The 23,562-nt window shown below is 41.9% G+C and overlaps 1 long non-coding RNA gene across 1 annotated transcript; it reads right to left on the reverse strand.

Moving 5' to 3' along the window:
* Positions 1–13,229: 13,229 nt before the first annotated feature.
* Positions 13,230–22,282, reverse strand: LOC116456887 (uncharacterized). Its single transcript, XR_004244836.1, has 2 exons — positions 22,175–22,282; positions 13,230–13,553 (listed from the first exon to the last, which is right to left on the reverse strand). It is a non-coding gene; the product is annotated as an uncharacterized LOC116456887 (long non-coding RNA).
* Between the last annotated feature and the right edge of the window lie 1,280 nt (positions 22,283–23,562).

Consider the following 23,562-nt stretch of genomic DNA (forward strand, 5'->3'; position numbering starts at 1 on the left):
TCAAATCCAAAAGTTTATTAGGTACATTTGCTATCTCCCAAGTTAGCACGCATGAGAGCTTTACAATTTGTTCCACCACCACATGACATGGGTCACCGTAACTCCAGACTCCTAATTTTCCTCCACTTCCTCCAACCTCGACCACAATGCAATGACAGGAATTTCCGATTTTTGTTATAGCAGCACCAGCATCCCGATTCTGCATAGCATTTCTGCCTTAATTACCTATTGTCATGATAATGATGTTTTAGAAACTATCCTCAGATGCCTTAAAACAGTGTAAATTTGTTATTGCTCATGCATCAGTGGTCGGCTGGGCAGTTTTACTACTCTCACCTGGGCACCTGTGGTCAACTGCAGGACTCACCTGTGGTCAGCTGCAGGTCTGGTGAGTGCCTCTGCTGATGGAGGCTGGGCTGTCTGACATGTTTGGGGTCAGTGGCTGTGACCAGTTTATGATGGTTTCAGTTGCAATGGCTGAGATAACTGGGCTCTCATCCAGGGCCCTCTCACATCCCTCAGTCCCTCCACACATGTCATCATGGTAAATGCAGAGAGCCAAAACCCAGCAAGCCCAATTATGCAAAAAGGCGCATGGAAATTTAGTGTACGTTGAAGTGATTTTCTTCACATCCAATTGGTTAATGTAAGTCACATGGCTGAATCCAAGGCAGAGTTGGAGAGAAGTAAAAATTATAGAACTGAAGGAGCGGATATGGGGAGACTTATTAGGATCGTTCTGCAACCAACCTACCACATGGTTACCTGGTTTGTGATGAAGAAACCACTGATGATCAGTGGGATAAGTCTTACAGTCACCATAGGTAGCACTAGGTGAATCTGGTATCTACATTGAAAAAATGAATTTTGACCTCTAACTTATGCCAAAGACAAAAATTGATTTAATTGGACCACAGAATTCAATGTGCAAGATAAAACAATAAAGCCTCCAGACACGTCCCTGCTGATTTATTACCAGCCTTATGATGGGAGTTGCCTTTTGAAAACACAGATCAGCTCATAAAGTCGCCTTCTCAGAAATGTGACATGGCCCCACTGTCTTCAAAATAAATGTCAATCCTTTTATCATTGCCTTTAAAATCCTTCTAAATCTTACCCCAAGCTACATCCCAAAAAGGACCTCCTCCCCTAGACATGCCAGGAGCTGCTCGCCCCGGAAAGCAGCTCTGTTTGCAGAATCGCACACTGGCTCTGCACACTCCCACTCGCTTTTCTGGTTGCTCAGCTTTCTACTCCCTCTTTATTGGTAAAATATAAATTGCAATTTCAGGACACATTTTTTAAGTATTAGGCTCTTGAAACTTTCCAGAGTACACAGGCAAACATAACTCCCTCTCTTATGTGTCCTCCCAGAATTTTACTCAGAGTCACGTTGCTCACTGCTGCACACTCCTGCAGGCACATCCCAGTGGACTCTGCACTGCATCCCCAGAGTACAGCGTCTTTCCCGCCTCCCGTTAGAGATCCAACACATATTTTTTTGAAAGAAGAAACTGATGGAAGAGAGGAAGCAAAAAGGAGAGGAAGGAAAGGGATAGGAAGGAGGGGAAGGAAAGGGAACTTGAAATCCTACAAGGTCTCAAAGTCAAAAAACATGTAAGTCAATTATCACAGAAAATAAAAGAACTGCTACAAGGGCAAGTTACTGGGCCAAATCTGTCACTATTACAACATAGTATGAGTGTGTTCATTTTTGGTCATTGTAGTCATTGTTGCTTTGGTTATAATCATCTATTTTATAATTCGTGGTATCCATTTAGTTATCTTTTGTAAAAAAAAAATGTATTGTGCATGTGTATGTGTGAGAGACAGAGAGAGAGTTTTTCACAAATGGAAAATAAAGATACAATTTGGATTTGGGAGAAATGGAAATTTATTTTAATGCCTGTTGACATTTATTTCACAATGATAACCATATTATCTCCCCCTCTTAATTTTAGAGATTGCTAAGGGGAAAGATGTTGCATTCTTAATAGATCAAGTAATTTAACTTCCAATAATTGTTTAAGCTAGATTTTCCACTCTGCTGTTGTTTGAATGTTTGTGTCTCTCCAAGATTCATGTTCATACTTAATTCCCAATGCAGTAGTATTAAGTTATGGGGTCTTTATCAGGTGATTAGGTCATGAGGGCTCTGGCCCCATGAATGGGATTGCTCCCCTTATAGAGGATTTGAGGGAGTCTGTTCATCCCTTTTGCCATGTGAAGACATAGCTAGAAGGTGCCGTCTTTGAAGGAGAGTACACTTTCACCGGACAATGAATCTGCTGGTAACTTGGTCTTGGATTTCCCAGCCCCGGGAACTGTGATCAATAAATTTCTATTAGTTATACATTTCTCAATCTAAGGCATTTTGCTATAGTAGTGTGAAAAGGCTGAGACACACTGATTCTTTTTACTTTTCATTGTCATCAAGGGGAAGAATATCTTTTAAAAGTAGCAGACAGTAACCATCCAGTGATCTTTCTAGACCTCATGGCTGATGCTGGCTCGAAGACCCAGAAGAAATGCTTTGAACCAACATTAGTTTTATGCTTAGGCCACACCCATAGGAACCTATTATATTTGCAACTGGTTACACTTTAATCAATTCTGGGCGGCTGAAGTAAGTCACACAGTTTACGTCTCTTGCTTAACATAAGCTGAGATATATTTCCTGGAATATTATTAGTCCTGAAGTGATTTTCCAGGCAGCCAATGCCAAGGCTTATTTATTTTTAAAGAAGTCTGAATGCTATCAATATTTGGCTTTGCTAATAAGATACTGGAAGAACTTCTTTTTTTTTTCTTTGCATATGATTTAAATAGAGTAAAAGCCTAATATTTTAGAATCACATGATAATTTACATACAAATTAGATTGAGGTTACCTTACCAAATTCATTTGTTATGATTCAAATACATACCGTTTTACTGGACTGGTCAAAGGTTTAGATTCTGTTCCTTCTAATTGATCAGTTTGATTGCTTTGCTGGTACAGAAGCTACCTCTGCGTGAGTGCCTGCATTGTAGATTTCTGCAGAGGCGCAGATCAGCTATAGATCTGCCAATTTAACTTGTAGATCTCCACCCCTCCTGCCATGCCAGCTCCTTTTTAACTTTTAAGTGCACTTCAAACACAGCATAAAGGTGGTTTGGAACTCAAATAAAACAGAACTTTGTTGAAGTTGTTAGTAGAAAAGGCAATACTTTATAATTTGGGCATAGACTCAATGTCAATTTCCCAAAAACTGTAGCAAAATTCTACTTATGAAATGTAATCAATAATTGCTTAAAAACATTCTGTTGTACTTGCAGAATGTATCTGTCTTCTAAAATGGTGTTTTAATTTTTAGGATTGCTGTTTTAGAGAATTGAAGATCCTTCATTTTCAAGAATCTGAAATCTACCATGATATTCACATGTAGCAAAACACAATGGGATGTAGTCATTTAAGAGTGCTATGAAGGCAGTGTATGTGTACACAGAAGCCCAAAAGGCTAAAATTGGGTGGAGAAGGAGAGAAAGTTGGGTAAAAAATGAAGTCATCATAGTTGGGTGGACAGATACTTGGTCAGTGGGCCAGACACATCACCGGATGACCATGGCAAAGCGGCAGACATCACTCCATCCTCGATCCCACATCACATTTTAAGAGAGAAATAGCAATAACTGTTCTAATTTTATCTCCTGCTTGTTTGTTAAGGGATAATCCTACAAAACATGCACATTGACTTGGGGGTCGTAAATGAAAGCTAACTGACTATAGAGCACTAAATTTTTAAATTCCAACCCAAAGACAAATAGACTTCATATTTTACATTACTCTGATGTGGAATAAGGAAAGAGTTCAAGTGACATTTCAATTTATCATAGCTAATCATATGAACATTATTATATAAATGGGGATTCTAAAGCACTAGGTTTTAAAAAACTTTAAAGGATAATTTTAAAATACCCTCAAAAATGTATAAAGCTATGCATGCAAATCCTTACGTCTCCCAATTTCTTGCTGAAATGTCAAAACCAGTGCAACATGAAAAGAGATTATCGAAATTTTAAAATATAAAGAGGGTCTAGTTATGTGCCTGAAACGTGGAGCAGCTTTGGCAGAAGACTGAGCAGGCACAACCTATTCACTATTGGGAGGCTTCTGTAGAAAGAGCGGCAGCGTCTCTCAGCCCCTGAATTTCAAGGGCCCATGAGAAGCTCTTGGATCCAAGTGTCTGAGGACCAAAGATGAGCTGAGTGAGCAGAAATTCTTCTTGGTCATGTTCACCCAGGGTTGGGGGAGGGTACACTCAGTCCATCACCAAAGGAGTGATGTCAGTTGTTAATATCTTCATCAATGAATGTAAGCAAACTAAACTGCTAAAAATACAAAAATTAGCTGGGTGTAGTGGTGCGCACCTGTAATCCCAGCTACTCAGGAGGCTGAGGCTGGAGCATCTCTTGAACCTGTGAGGTGGAGGCTGCAGTGAGCCTAGAACATGCCAATGCACTCCCACCTGAATGACAGGAGTAAGACCCTATAAATTTAGAGGGAAAACAGGAAAACTTAAAACATTAAAACCACCATACTAAGCCTGCCATGAGCACAAAACAATATGGAAGAAACAAAGCATTCTGGGAAATAAAAACCTGACTTCCAAAGTTTAAAATGTAATAGAAGTAAAAACATAAAAGCTACCACAGAAATCTAATTAATGAATTAAAAAGTTAGTTTAAAAACCTCCTATTATTTAGAGAAGTGGTAGAAAATAGCTTTCATCTTGTGCACCAATTATTACTGATTGATAGTGGTTGCCTATGTTAAGAAAGATTCTGAGGTACTGCTTGGGTACCAATTCCATGGCTTGACTCCTAAAGTTCAATTAAAAATCACTGAGGGACCATTTAATATAAAGAAAATAAAACCTACATCTACTTGGAATAGACAATTTTCCTGCAAAGAAACCAGAATCAAATTGGTTTAGATGTCTGTGCAGCCATATTTACCTAATTCTAAGGGAAAATGATTATGACTCTTGAGTTCAACACTCAGCTAACCCTCATATATGTGCAACAGCCAAAATAAATTAATTAAAAATTAAATAAATAACAAGGGAAATATATCATTTAATACCTCTTTTAACACACGAATTTTTAAAATTTTTTTATTATCATACTTAAAGTTCTAGGGTACATGTGCACAACGTGCAGGTTTGTTACATATGTACACATATGCCGTGTTGGTTTGCTGTACCTGTTAACTTGTCATTTACATTAGGTATTTCTCCCAATGCTATTCCTCCCCCATCCCCCAACTCCACAACAGGGCGGCCACAGTGTGTGATGTTCCCTGCCCTGTAATGCACGAATTTTTTAAGTGAACCAGGATAAAGAAATCAATAAAGAGGAAAGGATGGTACAGAAGAAAGATATCTGACAAATGGACAACATTAAAGCATTTATTTAAACAGAAACAATTGCCATGCATGTATTTTTGAAGCTTAATGCAAATACTTTGAAAAACATTCTTGCTTTATACTTAAAATCTAAATTTGAACTGAAAATGTTATATGACTTCACTCCAAACTCAGAAGTGGTACCTGGATACAGGAAGAAGAGTAATACTCATCCAGGAGGTATTATTTCACTCGATGTTAATTAAGAAATCGAGATTCAACTATACGTTCTTTCAGAATGTGAGTGTGAAATCGCAGAATGGAAAACCTTTTCAAAAAGTCCTCCAAGGAAGGCTGAAGCTTCCGCTGGGAACAAAGAACCAAAATGAAGGATATGACGTGAGGCGACAAGATGGCGACTGCATACGATTTGAGTTCTAGCCGTCAACGTCCCGATGAATTCTTTCTTTTTAGAGGTGCTTTCCCCAGGCAATTCTTGGTCAGCCTCTCCACAAAAGAAGAAAACACCCATGTCAGTGACATTTCCTGTGATTCTTTTTGCTGCCCTCCTGGAATAAAACTAAATTAATCTATCCTTTTGGGGAGACTCTTTTCGTGTTTGCTGATGTGCATTTAAACGGTTTCCTTTAAAATTGTTTTTTTAATATGGATGTTTCAGTGACCAAAAATAGAAGAGTTCGGTTTCTTCTACTGCAAAGAACATGTTCACCTTGTGGATAGCAAAATGGTTGAGCTTTTTATAAACTCCCCAGACCACCTCCAGCCATTTGTGCAAATTAACACGGGGCTAAACTTGGAAACCTGATCTAATAATTCAAAGTAAAATAATAAAGAAATAAGCATGGTTGTAAATTATAAGTAAAATGAAATATGTTCATTTTAATTTAATGTAGAATTTGTTCAATAATAATGAAACATATTTACAGAAACTGAATTGGAAACATAGTAATTATAAATAATGGGAAGAGAGAGTTTTCCTTTTTAATCTAATATGCTTAGTCAATGTCTTAAAGGTTGGCAAAGTCAAGAGCTGCAGACCTAAGGCAGCTGGCAATCTGCCTATGGAACTTCTAGAGACAAAAGGAAATTACTTACTATTTAAATACCAACCAATGGGGCTTTGGGAAAAGAAGATTCCAGGCTCTGACTCCCCCTGGGACCCTCCTAAGCCTTCCCAGGGTGCTCAGGCAGAAAATGCAGAGAGCACTGTGCACCAGGATGTTATTAAAATAATTTAAAAATACAAGCCCCAGGAAGCTGCGAATTGGGAGAGGAGTTACACACTGATAATAAATATTTTTGTAAAGCTTAACAGAAGAAGAGAAACTGCCCTGGGAACAAAACTGACTACAATTTCCCCTTTTAATTTTAATATTGATCAAGTAAATTTGCAAAATCTGAGAATATATGCCCAGCTAAGTGTACACTAAGTGTACATGAGCATGTGTGCACATACAGAGGCACGCGGGAAACTTCCCATGCTATGGGAGGCTTGACAGAGACTAGAAAGTGCATGAGACCATGAAACACGGCCATTGTGGGAGAAGAGGCAGTTAGACTGAACAAGAAAGTTACTACCCAGACTATGGAGCTTCTGTCAGTTCTGGAGCAAGTTAGCTCTGATCTGGATTTGAACTTGCTACTGTAAGGCACTATATATATATATATATATATATATATATCTACAATTAACTGTGCAGCCAGATGTTAACTTGTGTTTTTTCTGGTCTCACCTGAGTCATCAAAGCTGAGAATAACATGTCTCAATCATACCACATTCTGAAAAGAGATGCAGAACTGTGCATATAGTATATGTGGTGGCTCAAACCTGGTTCTGAGACTGTTCACTCACGTCCAGAATATAATAGAGAATGTTAATGATTTACAGTGAAAAAAAGATTGAGGATTTATCAGGCAAAGTTATTGGAATGCTCTACATTCCTTTCTCACATCAAAACAAACAAGTGTCTTGGAGAGAAAAAATCAGAGAGCAAAGGTGATCTGCTGGAATGAAGACTCACATCTATCTCCCTACCCTCACCCCTGCTGGGGGCTTTCTGAGCTGCAGAAGCTCCCTGCGAAGCCATAGGGGAGTTCTCTGGGGAGAGTCTTCAATGTGCACCTCCCGGAGCGTGTAGGAGACCAACATTGACGCTAGACTCTCACCTAGGGAGGTAGGAGCAGCCCCTGCTGGCCAGCTGAGGGGAGTTCTTGTGCCAGTGGTTGGGGCATGACACTGACCTGTCCCATGGCCCTAGAAGATCGTAGCTAGGATTGCATCATATGGAAGGCCCTGCCAAGAGCCCTGCCGGCCAGGGGATGCAATTCTAGCAGAAAGGAACTTTGGGGTATCCTGGAACAGAAGACACGGGGTGCCACAATCAAGCATAGGAGCAGGGCTCAGACTTTGCCAGGGAACCACAGGCTCAGAGTGGACAGCAGGTCTGTGAGGTTTCTACAGGTACCATGACAGAGAGAGAGACAGAGCCAGCATGCCCCCCTCGCCAGGAGCATGACACTAACCCAGATAGCTGCTGCCTCATCCAGAAAGACTTTCTAACCCTTTATGTCTCCACTTTCCAAGTCCTGACCTCCACCCAAGAGGAGGAGCGAGGAAAACCAGGCAGGCTGGCATCCTCCTGCTCCAAATTCTCAAGCTGGTGATAGTCTCTCTATAGGGAAGGATGGATGCCTTGGGTGTTATGAGAAATTGAAACAGGAAGCAGTCTCAACTATCTAAATTGCTAAAAAATGAGCATGTCCTACTGAAACTAATGGAAAAGATGGGAAACCTGTTTGACAAAGTGTTCAAGGGTGAGACGGGAGATTTGAGAAGTTAAGAATGTGTCCAGAGGTGAGGCAAAAGACAGTGAAGTTAATTTCTTGTGTATGAATGCAAGTAAAATGTGCACCATGCTCATTCCCTAATGTGGGGTAGTCATTCATAAGCATATCTGCATTTGTCTTCCTTAGGTTCTTAACAATTGTCCCTTCTGTGCAGTGCTATAGTTGTCATGGGTCCTGCCTATGGCATTAGGGTTTTAGCACTCACAGTGGAGAACACAGGAGAAGGTCATCCTTGCCCAAAGACTTGCTCCAGCCTGTTTGCTGCACATTTAGCAGGCATAAATGTATAAGAGATCAACTAGGTTGTTGACTAAGGAGGAAAATTCCTATCATAAAGAATAAAACAAGCCGGGCATGGTGGCTCATGCCTGTAATCCCAGCACTATGGGAGGCCAAGGCAGGTGGATCAATTGAGGTCAGGAGTTCGACCCCAGCCTGGCCAACATGGTCAAACCCCGTCTCTACCAAAAATACAAAAATTAGCTGAATGTGGTGGCAGGCACCTATAATTCCAGCTACTCAGGAGGCTGAGGCACGAGAATCGCTTAAACCTGGGAGGCGGAGGTTGCAGTGAGATGAGATGGCACCACTGTACTTCAGCCTGGGCGATAGAACGAGACTCAGTCTCAAAAAATAAAAAAAATAAATGAAAGAATCAACACTTTGGAGCAAATTATAGATATGGGAGTGGAAGGGGAGTATGTCAGAAATACTTTCGATGATTCACGTTGAATCATTGACAGTGGTAATACCATTAAGAAAATTAGAAAAAATCTATAGGGAATCTGTTTGGAGAGGCCCCTGCCAAAGCTTTGCTTGTATATGTTTACTGATGCCACGGACATCCAAGCAGATGACAGGAGCAGAAGGTTAAAGAAGTTAAAGGTCAAGGAGTAATCCAAGGAGAGAAAGAAATAAGCCAACACTTAACCCATGTTTGAAGCTTGGGTGGTGAGAGAGAGAATGCGCTTCTAAGTTTAGGTCCTGTTTGTCATTAAAAAAGCTAGACTCATATTAATGTGTCAAGTGTCATAAATGTTAGGAAGAAAATCCTACAGGAACACAAATGAGGAAGTGATTCCTGCTGGGTGGGAGGCAATCAAAATTTAGCTGACTCTTGAAGGATGGATGACAGATATGAGGATAGACCGCAGGAGGGAGCTTCCAGCAGAAGCTGTGATGTGATGCCAGCTGTAGAGGCAGGAAGCCCGGGGCGGCTCATGCTGCCAGCCTCTGGGGTCTGAGGAGGGCACACAGAAAAGCGACTTGGTGGGGATAGGTGTCACGAGATCAGATGGGAGACAAGGACTTGTATCTGGTACTAACTTTTGTAAAGTAATGGGTCTATTTGTTTGTGGTGCTAAGATAGGCAGAGGGCTTTGATGAGAACTGAGGGGTTTTTGGAACAAAGCGACAAAGATGATAAGGATGATAGCTGGGGAGATGAAGAAAGAGTCCTCCTCCTCTCCAGAAGGGTTTCTGTGGGAGCTCATTGCAGTGGGAGCTCATGGCAGAGTGATAATAAGAGCACAGCCAGCCCCCTGGCAAAGGGGAGGGCGAGGGAGAGGCACGCAGGCTCAGGGACAGATCAATTGCCAGGTGAAGGAAACCAGGTGAAACTGAAGACAGCTTCTCAGTTGTTGAGCCTAAACGTCGGAATCATGGTGAGGAGCGTGTTAAGAAACAACAAGCAAAGACTCGGTCTTGTATTGGACATGAATACAAGGCATTGCTGGGACACCTAGATGCACACCTGGAGCCAGCTGAACGAAGGTAGAGAGAGAAAGTTGAGATTGCACTTGAGACGGCAGAGTTGAAGCCATAGACCTTAGATGGGTGGTTCTCGGACTTCAGCCCACGGCAGCAGTACCTGGAGGGCTCCTTACGGCACAGACTGCTGGACCCACACCCAGAGCTTCTCAGCCAGCAGGGCTGGGAGGAAATTGGCACTTCCTGTGCAGGAGATACTGGTGCTGCTAGTTGTCTGGGGACCACGCTTTAGAACTACTGCCTTAAAAGTCACTGAGGAGGCAGTGGCTCAAAGTGTGGTCTCTGGACAACTAGCAGCACCAGTTCTTTCTATGGGGAAAGAACTGAAAGGAACTGAAACAAAAACAGGCCCCCGCCCTCAAGAGGGGGGAAAAAAAGTCAGTCCTCTTCCCCTGAGAGTCTGGTTTAGTTGGCCTGGGCCCAGATGATGTCATTGGTATTTTTATTGCTCTCCAGGTGGTTCTGACATGCTTCCAGGGTTGAGAAACACTGATTAAGGAGGAGAAAATAAAGCAATTTATTTAAAAATTTTTAAAAGAAACAGACAAAAAGCCCACTTTTTTTTGGCACTGATCTAATTCTCTTTTCTTTCCTCAGGAAAAGCAGTTGAAATACCATCAGTTAACAGATTGCCCAATGAAGTCGATGACAACTGTGATAAGAAATTACTATCACAGCGTCTCCAAGAGATGAACAGTGGATGATGCTTCCAAAGCACAGATGTCCCTCTCCTCTTCAACCTTCTTTCCCCAGAAAGATGTCAACACTGTGGAGATTGTGCCATGAAGACGCCTGGTGTGGCATTGCAATAGATGAAATATTAAGGGCAATTCAACAATTTTCTGAACAAATACATGGATTTAACTTGAAGTTGAATTTAATTTGACTTCAAGAAAAATTGTATTTCTGGTCCTCTTATGATCATGTACTAAGAATTATTTAACTGCAGATACAATTGTTATCTTTAGAGCTAGAAGGCCTCATTTTAGAATTAAAATGAATGGCAACCCAGACAGATAAAGTTGAGTCGTGATCATCCCACCGCCGAGGCAGAGCCAGTGCTGGCCATCCCCCGACCACCCCAACACACTCCAGGTCTCACACATTTAATCTCTGTCTCTGCCAAGGGAATTTTTTCTTTCCATTTATTCTTAGAAACAACTAAGGGAGTTTTAAGTTAAATACATGCTGCCAAATTGAATCCAAGGAAACTAAAGTCAAACGCATTAGCAAACACTTAATGTCCTCTCCATTTTGACATTTCTCCCTCAATTCCTATTTCTGAGTAAGGGCTGTTCAGATGAATAAAAACATATTTTCAGAAATCTGAGCTTATAAGACCTACAGGCCTGCGAAGTCACAGACTGTGCACTTTCAGCAGTCATCGATTCTGCTGGGTTGAATTGGCATGTTTCAAGCTATGTATTTTTGTTAAAAAAAAAAAGTGTGTGTAAATGCACTTACAAAATAATTTGTACTCTTTCCCAGTAATTTATAGTTGCCTTCACAGTACCCCATTCCTGATTTCACACCAAGCCCTTGCTGAGGATATGAGAGTAATAAAAAGGGGAGCCCTGGCTCTTTAGTGTCTTTCCTGGAAGTGGACTGCGAGAAGAGCTTCTTCAGCCACCTTCTGCCTGCAGACAACCTCCATGAGTTTGCTTTAGAAGAAGGCTTCAATTTGAAGAAAGTCAGATAAAACAAGGTAGGCTATCATTACCATAGATGCAAAAGAAGGTGAACCCAGATTCAGATCCTAAGTCAGCCATTCTGCAGGGAACTGTTAGGTGTCCAGGTCAGAGGCTCTATTCAAACTGCTTCATCAATATTGGTTCCTCAGTTGTTGCAAATATACTACACTCATGCATGTTGTTAATAATAAAAGGGGAACTGTAGAGGAGGGGGTGGTGTATAAGAGAACTCTGTACTTTCTGTGTAATTTTTCTATAAACCTAAAATTGCTCTAAAAATAAAGTTTATTCAGAAACAAAAAAAAATCTATCCTGAGTAAATATTATATAAGATTTATCTACGTTTTTACCTACTTTTTCAAATGTGCTGACCTTTACTGAAAATCTTTTATTCATTTTGAACATTCTTTTCACTCCATTGAAACGCAGTCCTCCTGGTAATTTTGTTTTGTACTGTATACCCAGTGTATTCTACATCAGCAAAAGCTTTAGAGTAAGTTTCCCAGCCTACCAACCCCACTAAATGCCCACAGGCTGAAAGCATAGTACAATAGTCTCTTTAACATCACAGGTTTCAACTGCACAGGTTCTTATATGTAGATTTTTTTTCAATCAATATATTGGAAAAATTTTGGAGGTTTGCAACAATTTTTAAAAACTTACAGATGAATTGTGTAGCCTAGAAATATTTTTACAATTACAAAATGTTAGATATGTTATGAATGCATAAAATATACACATTAATCTACTGTTTATATTATCAGTAAGGCTTCCAGTCAACAGTAGGCTATCAGTGATTCAGGTTTTGAGGAGTCAAAAGTTACACAAGGATTTTTTTTTCTATGCAGGGTTTGGCTTCCTTAATCCCCTGCTGTTCCAGGGTGATCTGTACACACTTATTTCTCTCTCTCTCTCTCTCTCTCTGTCTCTCTCTCTCACACACACACACACACGCATCCACACACAGGCACATCCACATTACCAGAGGCCACATCAAAGAAAATTAAATGGAAAATCTCAGCATATGGTATGAGGTGGGATTCTAGGATATTTATTTTTAAAATAGTATTGAATGGGCCGGGCGCGGTGGCTCACGCCTATAATCCCAGCACTTTGGGAGGCCGAGGTGGGCAGATCACGAAGTCAGGAGATTGAGACCATCCTGGCTAACATGGTGAAACCCCATCTCTACTAAAAATACAAAAAAATAGCCGGGCATGGTGGCACCCACCTGTAGTCCCAGCTACTTGGGAGGCTGAGGCAGGAGAATGGCACGAACCTGGGAGGTGGAGCTTGCAATGAGCCGAGATCATGCCACTGCACTCCAGCCTGGGCAACAGAGCAAGACTCCGTCTCAAAAAAACAAAAAAAATAGTATTGAATGTTGTGTATGTGATAATTCAAAGAATAAAATAACTAATGACTAACATAGAATGTGGAAAGGCATATTAAACGAATTAATTTCAGCCTATTTAACTGGAGTCACGAGAAGGAATTTTTAAAGACGACTCATATATGCCCCTTTTTTATTAACCCTAACATAATGGAGATGGAAGTTAAATTTCTACTAGATTCCACATTTCACAATTGATTATAAAGTCTTAGACTTCTAAGTAGCAGCTCTGTAGACTCAGCTCTCTCTTTTTTTCTAAGATGGGATTTCTCTGCTCATCAGGTCTTTGCGTTTGCAATTGATCCACGGAGACAGCGACATCTGCGAAGCTTCCATGCCACGGTGGTTCCACCTTCACATGTAACCTTCAAAGGCATCCTGCAACCACCCCATCCATCCAAGTACTCAGTTGTAGGATTCAAAAGCAAATTGCAGGGTTTGCTGCCTGGCAGAGAAGCATAGACACAAAGCATGAGAGAGCAAAATCTATGAGTTGACCATATCATAAACACAAATAGATACATGCAGAATACCAGCTAAAAAATAGGCAATAAACTTAAACAACAGGACTATGAGTAGACGTAGCAAGTGCTGGGTAAAGATGACAGTTTTGTGTCCTGTTAGAGCTAAGTCAGAAATCTGGGTCGAAGTGAACGTGAGCGAGCAAAAGGCCATTAAAATATTTAAGGAGCAGCTCCCATATTTTTAAAACGTGAAGGAAAACTTGCAAGCAATCTCCGGGGCTGGAGGGAGAGAAGTGCAAAGCCCCCTCAGCCTGCTCCACGATTGTCTTTTGCATTCCAATAACTGACATGCTGCTGAATGTTATGACTATTTGTTTATTGTTGACTGTTCTTGGCACTGCTCAGTGTAGCCAAAGATTCCTTGCCTACAATAAAGGCTTACTCAGACAATAAACCAAGGAGAAAGAAAATTGTCCTTGAGAATAAGGGCATTTCAGAGGGAAAGGAATTCCACCAGAGGCAAAGAAACCCCCTTCCACTGCAGAATTCGAGCTCAATATCTCCTATGTCTATCTGTGAAAGCTGTCTTGGAACCCCAGGGCAGGAGGGGGTGGTACACAAGGGTTTGTATTGTAATCCCCTGTTTTCAGACACATTTTTCCGAAAGCATAAACTTTGCTGGCTAGGATTGTATAAACCTAGCGGGATTTTTTACTTTTTCTTGGAAGGCGTTTGTCTCCCAGCATCATAAAACTTAACAGTCTGCTTTTCATGGTAACAGTGTGACCTTGTAGTCCCCGATCCTAAGTGTGTGTGTGTACAATGTATAATTTCCCTTTGTTTCCTCTGAATTCTCCCTCTCCATCCTTTGTCAGTCTAAACGGGCTTTTGTGTCTGATTTCTCTCTTTATTTTCTCTAGCAATGTACTAACTTTGCTTCTAGATTACCACTGTGCCTGATTTTGAGGTTGCCATTTTAATTTTAGCATAATGCTTGGATTTATGAGAATCATCAAAAAGGCAAGATCGTTGGGCTTGTTGCCCTTCCTAGGACTCTCTTTTCACTTTGGTGTCTGCTGTGTTAATGATTTGATACCAGACCAATCCATGAACCCTTCATTTTAAACCAGGAGCCCAAGGGAAATAAATAACGCCACCAGAGAGAAATGAGAACCCAAAAGCTATTATTAAAATGAAAACATACTCTCTCTTAGACCTGGCAAACTGTGCTAAGACATTCAGATTGTGTATCCAAATGTTATTCAACCCATTCATAGCCATATTCCTTTGGTGACACTAAGGTGGTCCTTAAAAAGGAGCAGGTTCCACCTCAGAATCCCCAGCATCATCCCATATAATCAAGACCTTGCATCCTCTTCAGGGATCCTGTTTCCCTGTCAGCTTCCCACCCCTGAGCCTCACTGCCCCGCTGTGCCCTTCACTACTCTTTCACTAACATGCAGAAACAATGTTTTTCTTTCCAGTGCCTTTAAAATGTGGCCAAATTCTCCACCAAACTTCAGGAATTATTCATTACCTCACATCCTTTTACCAGAACAACAACCGAACATGTGTTTCGGTGAGCTGAATATTCTGGCCCAGCCCTGCTGTGTCATGCCTGAATGACCATTTTTTAAAATGCCAAAGACGAGGAAAGATAAAACACTTCTAGGGCCATTTTGAGAGCTTGGCTCTGCAACCCTTCTCAGCCTCCTCCGACCCTTCTTTCTCTCTGCCTCAAGCTCTGTGTTCTGCCTGTGTCTGGGCAACCTCCTTCTTGACAATGACACAACTCCATGACTCAGGACATTGTTCTGGCTCCCTGCTGCCCAGGAAAGGAGGGGACACCTGGAAGTGCCTATAAGGCAGCTCTTCTAAGGTGGAGGGAGGTAGGAGGAAGCAAGGTAGATCAAAGACCCCCTCCCTCCCTCTTCAGAATTTTGTGAGATGCAATCCTTCCCTTCAGCTCTACTGGAGAAGTCCTATGGACCATAGGTCCACCTGCTGAGAGGCTGGTGGGTCTCCTGGGGGCTCCTGGAGCAGAGGCAATGCTGGACATCACACTACTTCTGCTTCACAGTGTTCTTGTCTCACCTCCCTTCTCCTCCACCCTCGCCACCTTATGAAGGACTGGCACCTACTTCTCACCCCAGGCTCTGCTTTGTGGGGGACGCAGGCTGGCTGAAATGTCCTTCCTGCAAGACATGAAGGTCAACCTTGGAGAGCTCCAGGGGCATGAGCATTGAGCTGTCCAGCAATGCAGAAACGTGCACCCTTCTCTGAGCTTCTGAGTGTCCCGATCTGTTGTCGAGTTTGGGGTGGAAAAATGATGACTGACAATGAAACAGGAACCTCACAGCCTGTCCGTCACCAGGAAGGCAAGTGGACTTCTCCTCCGAGGAGCACAGCGGAGAACCACCGTGTGGCCTCTTTCTCAGGTTTAACTTCATTGGAATAAAAGCTGCATATGGCACAGTGGATTGATCAGGGTTCTCTAGAGGACTAGAACTAATAGGATAGATGTATAACAAGATAGATGTATCTATAAAGAGGAATTTACTAAGGAGTATTGATTCACACAATCACAAGGTGAGGTCCCACAATAGGCTGTCTGCAGCGGAAGGGCAAGGAAGTCAATCCAAGTCCCAGAACCTCAAAACTAGGGAAGCCAACAGTACAACCTTCAGTCTGTGGCTGAAGGCCCAGGAGTCCCAAAGCTGAAGAAATCGGAGTCTCACATTCATGGGCAGGAAGCATCCAGCACAGGAGAAAGATATAGGCTGGGAGACTAAACCAGTCTAGTCTTTCCATGTTCTTTTGCCTACTTTTATTCTGGCCATACTGGCAGCTGATTAGATTGTGCCCACACAGATTGAAGGTGGGTCTGCCTCTCCCAGTCCACTGACTCAAATGTTAATCTCCTTTGGCAACACCCTCACAGACACACCCAAGAACAATACTTTACATCTTTCAATCCAATCAAATTGATACTCAATATTAACCATCACGCACTGTGACATCCAAGTCTTGACCCATTGAAATTCAACCCTTTTGGACAAAAACTCACTTCCTGGTTACAGCCCTTCATGCACAGCTCAGGGAACAGAGGAGGCCAGTGAGAGGGTGTCTCCAGAGGAAGATGCCCTGGCTCTAAGCTTCTTCTCTGGAGCTGGGGCTCAGTCAAAATAAAGTGGTGGTGATGGTCCTGCTGGCTGGCTTTGTGTTCCCAAGTGTTTTACCATGTACAAAGAAATGCAGAGAGGTGTACCTATAGAACAACCCAGTCACATTTGTTTCCAGCCTGAAATCTCTGGGGACAGGCCTCCAAACTGTTTTGTATTCTTTGCGTTTTCCTTGTCCCCTTTTATTCCAGTGAGTCCCTCGTATCCAGATCTTTCAGGATTCAGTTCTAATGCCCTTCCACGGAGAGGGTTCCCCCAACACCTTCCTCTTCTATTCTGGTGGCATTGCTGCCATCACTGTTGTGTGGATGGAGGTCCTGCCTTCTACCTTCTTTGCTGTGTCGTCCCCCTTTCTAACGTGGCATTATTGTCCCCTATCCTGCACTGCCTGAGCTTATCACTCTGGCGTGGATGGATTTTTAATCCCCCTTTGCTCCTGGTGAATGTGAAGTTACTTGTGTCAAGTAAATGATCTGGATTAAATTAAGAGTCAGGCTGGGCACGGTGGCTTACGCCTGTAATCCCAGCACTTTGGGAGGCTGAGGTGGGGGGATCACAAGGTCAGGAGATCAAGACCATCCTGGCTAACACGGTGAAACCCCGTCTCTACTAAAAATACAAAAAAATTAGCCAGGCATGGTGGCGGGTGCCTGTAGTCCCAGCTACTCAGGAGGCTGAGGCAGGAGAATGCCGTGAACCCAGGAGGTGGAGCTTGCAGTGAGCTGAGATAGCGCCACTGCACTTCAGCCTGGACGACAGAGCAAGACCCATCTCGGGAAAAAAAAGAAAATAAAGAGTCAAAGAGTTTTTATCTATTTCTGACAGTGATGTCATCTGTCACTTTTTAGTGTAGTTAAATATCTTACCCTTTTGTTGTTAGGGAGATGCTGAACTAAATCCATGAATCACTGTCCATATCCACAGAGGTTCTGGGGAATCACATTGACAGCCACACAACAGTACTGGTGCTCGGTGAATGGCAGCCATGTGGCAGCAACTTCACAGAACGTTGTAAACATAATGTCACTCAGGAGAAACAAGTTGCCTTGTTGATATGCAGGTCCCCATGCAAAGGACTTAATTGTGTCCCCCTGAAATGCATAAATTAAACCCCCAAGCTCCAATGTGATGGTATTGGGAGGTTGGACCCTGGGAGATAATCATGTCTACATGGGGTCCCAAGAGTGGGATTCTGATACGTTTGGGTTTGTGTCCCTGCCCAAATCTCATGTCCAACTGGAGGATGGATCTGGTGGGAGGTGATTGGATCATGGGGGCGAATTTCCCCCTTGCTATTCTCATGATAGTGAGTGAGTTCTCATGAGATCTGATGGTTTAAAAGTGTATGGCACTTCCCACTCTTTCTCTCCTGCTGCCATATGAAGAAGGTGCTTGCTTCCCCTTCACCTTCCACCATGATTGTAAGTTTCCTGGGGCCTCCCAGTCATGCTTCCTGTTAAGCCTGCAGAACTATGAGTCCATTAAACCTTTTTTCTTCATAAATTACCCAGTGTCAGGTGGTTCTTTATAGCAGTGTGAAAACTGATTAAATACAGGTGCACATGACAGAATTAGTGCCCTTATAAGATGAGACTTTGGAGAGCTCATCCTGTCCCTTCCCACAAGCAAGAAAGACCCATAAGCAAGAAGGTGGCTGTTAGGAAGCCAGGAAGAGCCCTCACCAGAAACCAACCAAGCTGGCACCCTGATCTCAGACTTCCAGCCTCCAGAACTCTGAGAAAATGCATTTCAGTTGTTTAAGTCCACAGCCTATAGGGTTTTGTTATGACAGCCAGAACTCACTAAAATACCTTGCTTCTCAGATGAGGAACTGAAGCACCAAGAGGTTAATGAACCTCCCCTAGACATACAACCAAAGATGGAAGGGGCTGAAACTTTCATCTATTTCAGTTGACATACAACCAACCAATTAAGTTGAAGTTGATAGAAGCATTCAATTTCTAGATAACCTAAATAAAATTACCTGAATTTCTAGATGATTGAGTCCCATTTATTTATAAACTTTTGAAACTTTTAAAAATTCTCAATCTCATTATTGTCTTACTTTAAAATTTTTCACATTGAAATAATGTTAAATTTATAGAAGAGTTGCAAAGATACTACAGAGAGTTTCCAGATATCTTCCACCCAGCTACCTCTAATGTTATCAGTTTATGTATGTTGGGGTTCAGAAAACAATGCCTCAAAGTATGGTGCTTTGACCTGCTGGCCTCTTTGAACTAAAGGAGCAGCCCCAGAACCAAGGTCTCTATGACGCCCCTGTGCAAGACTCTTGTCCCTCTGCCACTTCAGAAGTACAGGCAAGGGACCTTAGCTGAGGTTCACTTCCCAAACTAAGGGAAGTTCCTCTGGAAGGAATGCAGTTGTCCAGAGCCTGCGTCTTATAATTTCATAAAACAATGACGATTAACTCATGGGAGAAGAGACTAGAGTGGACACCACACCCAGAGCCCAGAGAGACTCTGTCCCAGGCATTTGTCGGTTCTTCAAGCCCATTCATCTCCCCTAAAAGTCATTTACTTTTCTTCTAACGGTGCCTACAACCCCTACTTCCCTTTCCCCTGTGAAAAAGGTTATATAAGTCTCATTGGGTTGTTAGGTATTGTGATCTCTCCGTGCACCTAATAAATTTGTGTCTTATCTCCTATTAATCAGTCTATTTCAGTTCATTTCTCAGATTCAAATATCAAACCTCAACAGGGGAGAGAGAGGGTTCTCTAACCCCAACATATAATTTATTGTTGTATATTTATTAAAAGTAAAAAAAAAATGAGTGCAATGCTAGTAACTAAATTCCAGGCTTCATTCAGACTTCAGCAGTCTTTCCACAGAACAGCACCCTTCTTTTGTTTGTTTGGTTTTTTTTTGTTTTTTTTTTGTTTTGAGACGGAGTCTCGCTCTGTCGCCCAGGCTGGAGTGCAGTGGCGCAATCTCGGCTCACTGCAAGCTCCGCCTCCTGGGTTCATGGCATTCTCCTGCCTCAGCCTTCCGAGTAGCTGGCACTACAGGCGCCTGGCACCACTCCCAGCTACTTTTTTGTATTTTTAGTAGAGACGGGGTTTCACCATGTTAGCCAGGATGGTCTCGATCTCCTGACCTCGTGATCCACCTGCTTCAGCCTCCCAAAGTGCTGGGATTAGCACCCTTCTGTCCAATGCAGGATTCCACATCACCAGGGTGGTTTCCTGGGCATGAAGCCCAAGGAGTGCCAGGGCCCGGCCAGTTCTTCAAGTTGCATTTATTCATGTTACCTTCATCTCCTCTGATTGTGGCAGCTTCTCAGTCTTTCCTTGTATCTGACAGTTTTGAAGATTGCTTGTCAGGTGTTTCGTTGAATATTCCTCAATTTGGATTTATTTAATGTCTTCGCATGATTAGCTTGGAGTTATGGATTTTTGGTAAGATGCCATAATTTTTTTTACATTAGGTTCATAAGTGAAAACAAATTACTTAAAATTATTTTAACAAATAGAGAACTCTGGCAAAACTATCGTATGTCAAATAAATCCTATTATTTGCAAAGTATACCATTTCCGTTTTGATTGGTGAGACAATAAATATTTGTGGATACATCCAGCCTCTGCTGATTTGTTTTTGTTGACGTAAATTACACATAGTATAGAATTAAACAGTTTAAAGTGTAACCATTTTCAGTGCACAGTTCAGAGGCAGTTAGTACATTTATTTATGAAGTAAATAGACAGATAATATAGGAGAAGAATTACATCATGATTCAAAATTAACTTTAAAGCACAATATCTAGTTGTTCATTTTTTTCTTTCCACAATGTACAAATCATGTCTCATTATCCTCAGAAAAAAATGGGCATCCATTTGCCAGTTATGCATATGTGTGTGTTTGTGTACATATGCATATAGGTATATATGTATATACATGTATATATGTATATATGTGCATATTTATGTATATATGTGTTTGTGTACATATATGTGTACATATATATATATGATGGTCATATACACCATCAAATGAGTTGCAAGGCTGCTTGTAGAAAATGTTTTCTAGTATCCATGTGAGCAGAACTTTAGTTTATAAACTTTAGTTTGTAAAGAGAAAGAGCAGTACTTATCCAAGGGGAGAAACGTGAAAGCATTTGTTAAATGGCATGCTGCTTGTCCTAGGCACTCCTTTCATGAATCCTTCCATCACCCACCACACCTTTGGAACTTTCCAGATGTAAATGCATAATGTTGTAGCTAATTTACTTAATTTTTCACTTTGTCTTACAGGTATTAATGAAAAAAAAAAGCTAAACTCTGTGAAATACTTGAAGAGGTTTATTCTGAGCCAAATATGAGTGACCATGGCCCAGGACACAGCCTTAAGAGGTCCTGAGGACACGCCAAGGTGGTCAGGTTACAGCTTGATTCTACACTTTTTAGGGAGGCAGAAGTTACAGGCAAAGACATACACTGATACCTGCAAGTTATACATTTAGTTAGCCTGGAAAGGCAGAACATCTAGAAGCAAGGGGGCTGATAGGTCATAGGCTGGATTTAAAGATTTTCTGATTGGCAATTGGTTGAAAGAGTTAAGCTTTGCTGAAAGCTTTGTAGTCAGCAGAAAGACATACTTGCCTTAAAATAAGGGAAGTTGTAGAAGCCGATGTTCTTTTCATGTAGATGAAGCCTCCAGGTAGCCGACTTCAGAGAGAATATATGGTAAATGTCTCTTTCCAACCTTAAAAGGTGTCAAACTCTGTGGAAAAGATCTAGTAAAGGAAGAACATTCTCTACAAAATGCAAATTTCCCTCACAAGAGAAGGCTGTGCAGAGCCCTTCCAAAATATGTCAAAGAAATATTAATATATAGTGGGGTAAAATACTTTGATTTCCTTCAAGATCTATTCTCTGCCATGCGATGCTATACCAGAGTCAGGTTGGAATTTGAATTCAGTATCTTATTGCTACAAAGAGTACATTTTATCAGTCTTAAAATCTCCATTTTAGCATTAATGCTGATCCGTTATGCCTAAATTCCTAAAGGGAGGAGGGCATAATAATGCATATCTGGCTGCCTTTTCCATCATGACCTGAACTGGTTTTTAAAGTTTCTTTGGGATTCCCTTGGCCAAAAGGGAGGTCCTTTCTGTTGGCTGGGTGGCTTAGAATTTCATTTTTGGTTTATGTATGCCTAGCTAGAATACGTGAAAGTTTGCAAGCAGAAGCCACAGCAATTCACCTTTAGAATCCTAAATCGAGTATATCATTTCCTAAATAATATCTTAACAGATACTGATCCCTTGCAATGACCCTCAGGAGAGCTCTCCTCTGTCTGTTAAGCCTGTGCTGCCGAATGCTGTACTTCTCTTACAATGAGCCACAGATTCCCCAGCAGAATAAATAAAGGCTAGGACTATTCGGCTCCAAGAAACCCACCTTGCTCGGTCCAATCTTGCATTTCTGGAACTTGTCTGATCACAGATATCTTCGATCAAGAAACAACTGTTAGCAAGCCGTTTGGGAGGGTGCGATCCTAGAAAGTTTTCTTGTGTAGAGTAGAACCTGGTTACCGATCATGATGTGTTAAAGCACCAAAATGGTTTTGTTTTTGTCTTTGTTCTTTTTCATCTGTGATAAACAAACCCCAAAAGGCATGTGAAACACAATGAAAAGGCACACAGCACAGCTTGGTCACGTGGAGAGCAGTCAAAAGCTAACCGCAAGGGCATCGCAGGGGCAAAATCAGCATTTATATCATGCGCCTGTGACTTTGGCTATGTTAACTAAAATCCTGGTTACTCACTTTTCAAGTTACCCCCAAGACAAGAGTGAGCCTTGATCAGAAATGGTAGAGAGGAAATTGGGTGTTTGACAAAAGAAATGTGCAAACATGAAACAAACATTTGCTGACTGTTAATGCTTTGTCAGCCTAAGGGCATTCTTTAATGCACTGAAAGGAAACCAGAGCATAAACGAGGTGATTCCCTTGCATTTCCTCATTCCCTAGTGTGGGGGTGGGGGGAAAGCAAGCATAAGCCATGTGCTTAGCATAAGGATTCATTGTTAAGGACCTTCTTAACCTCAAAAGGCAGCCTGTGCCAGTGATGGCTTCCCCGTGGCAGGTTAGGATATTCATGCACAGAAAGCTGGTGTTCCAGGGGCACAGAGCGGGTGGAGAATCATCGTGAAAGTGGTAAATTTTTAAATCCTGGCCAAAACAGTGTGATGAAGATAGTCCTCTCTTGAGCGTGATGACCCCTAGCTGTCAATAGCAAGCGTGTCCTCCACAGCCATGGCCAAGCAAAACCCTTGAATAAAATAGGACACAAAACTCTGAGAACCTGAGCAGGGTCCCTGGGGAAGACAGGAGCATCCTTCAGGGGATGCTTGTTGACAGTAGAGACTCCGAAGCCAGGAGAACCCATCCAACCCCAGCCTGGCCTGGTGCTCTCCAGCTGTGGCCACCACTTAACACCTCTGTGTCACAATTCATCCTCATCTGTAGGTGGGGGTAATAACAGTATTATTACAGAAAGGGTCCTAATCCAGACCCCAAAAGAGGGATCTTGGATCTCATGCAAGAAAGAATTTGAGGCGAATCCGTAGAATAAAGAAAAACAAGTTTATAAGGAAAGTAAGAGAAGGAAGAATGGCTACTCCACAGGTAGAACAGGGTATTCCCGAAAATAAGAGAAGGAAGCCACCCACCCTAGGTATAATGCTTGTTCATATACAGGATAAAAAAAAATTCATGGGCGATGTGCTCTACTACAAGGTTTGTGATAAAAGATTAATTTTCATTAATTACGATATTTTGCAAGAAT

This window comes from Hylobates moloch, unplaced genomic scaffold (genome assembly GCF_009828535.3).
Source record: "Hylobates moloch isolate HMO894 unplaced genomic scaffold, HMol_V3 SCAFFOLD_17, whole genome shotgun sequence".
Lineage (NCBI taxonomy): Eukaryota > Metazoa > Chordata > Mammalia > Primates > Hylobatidae > Hylobates > Hylobates moloch.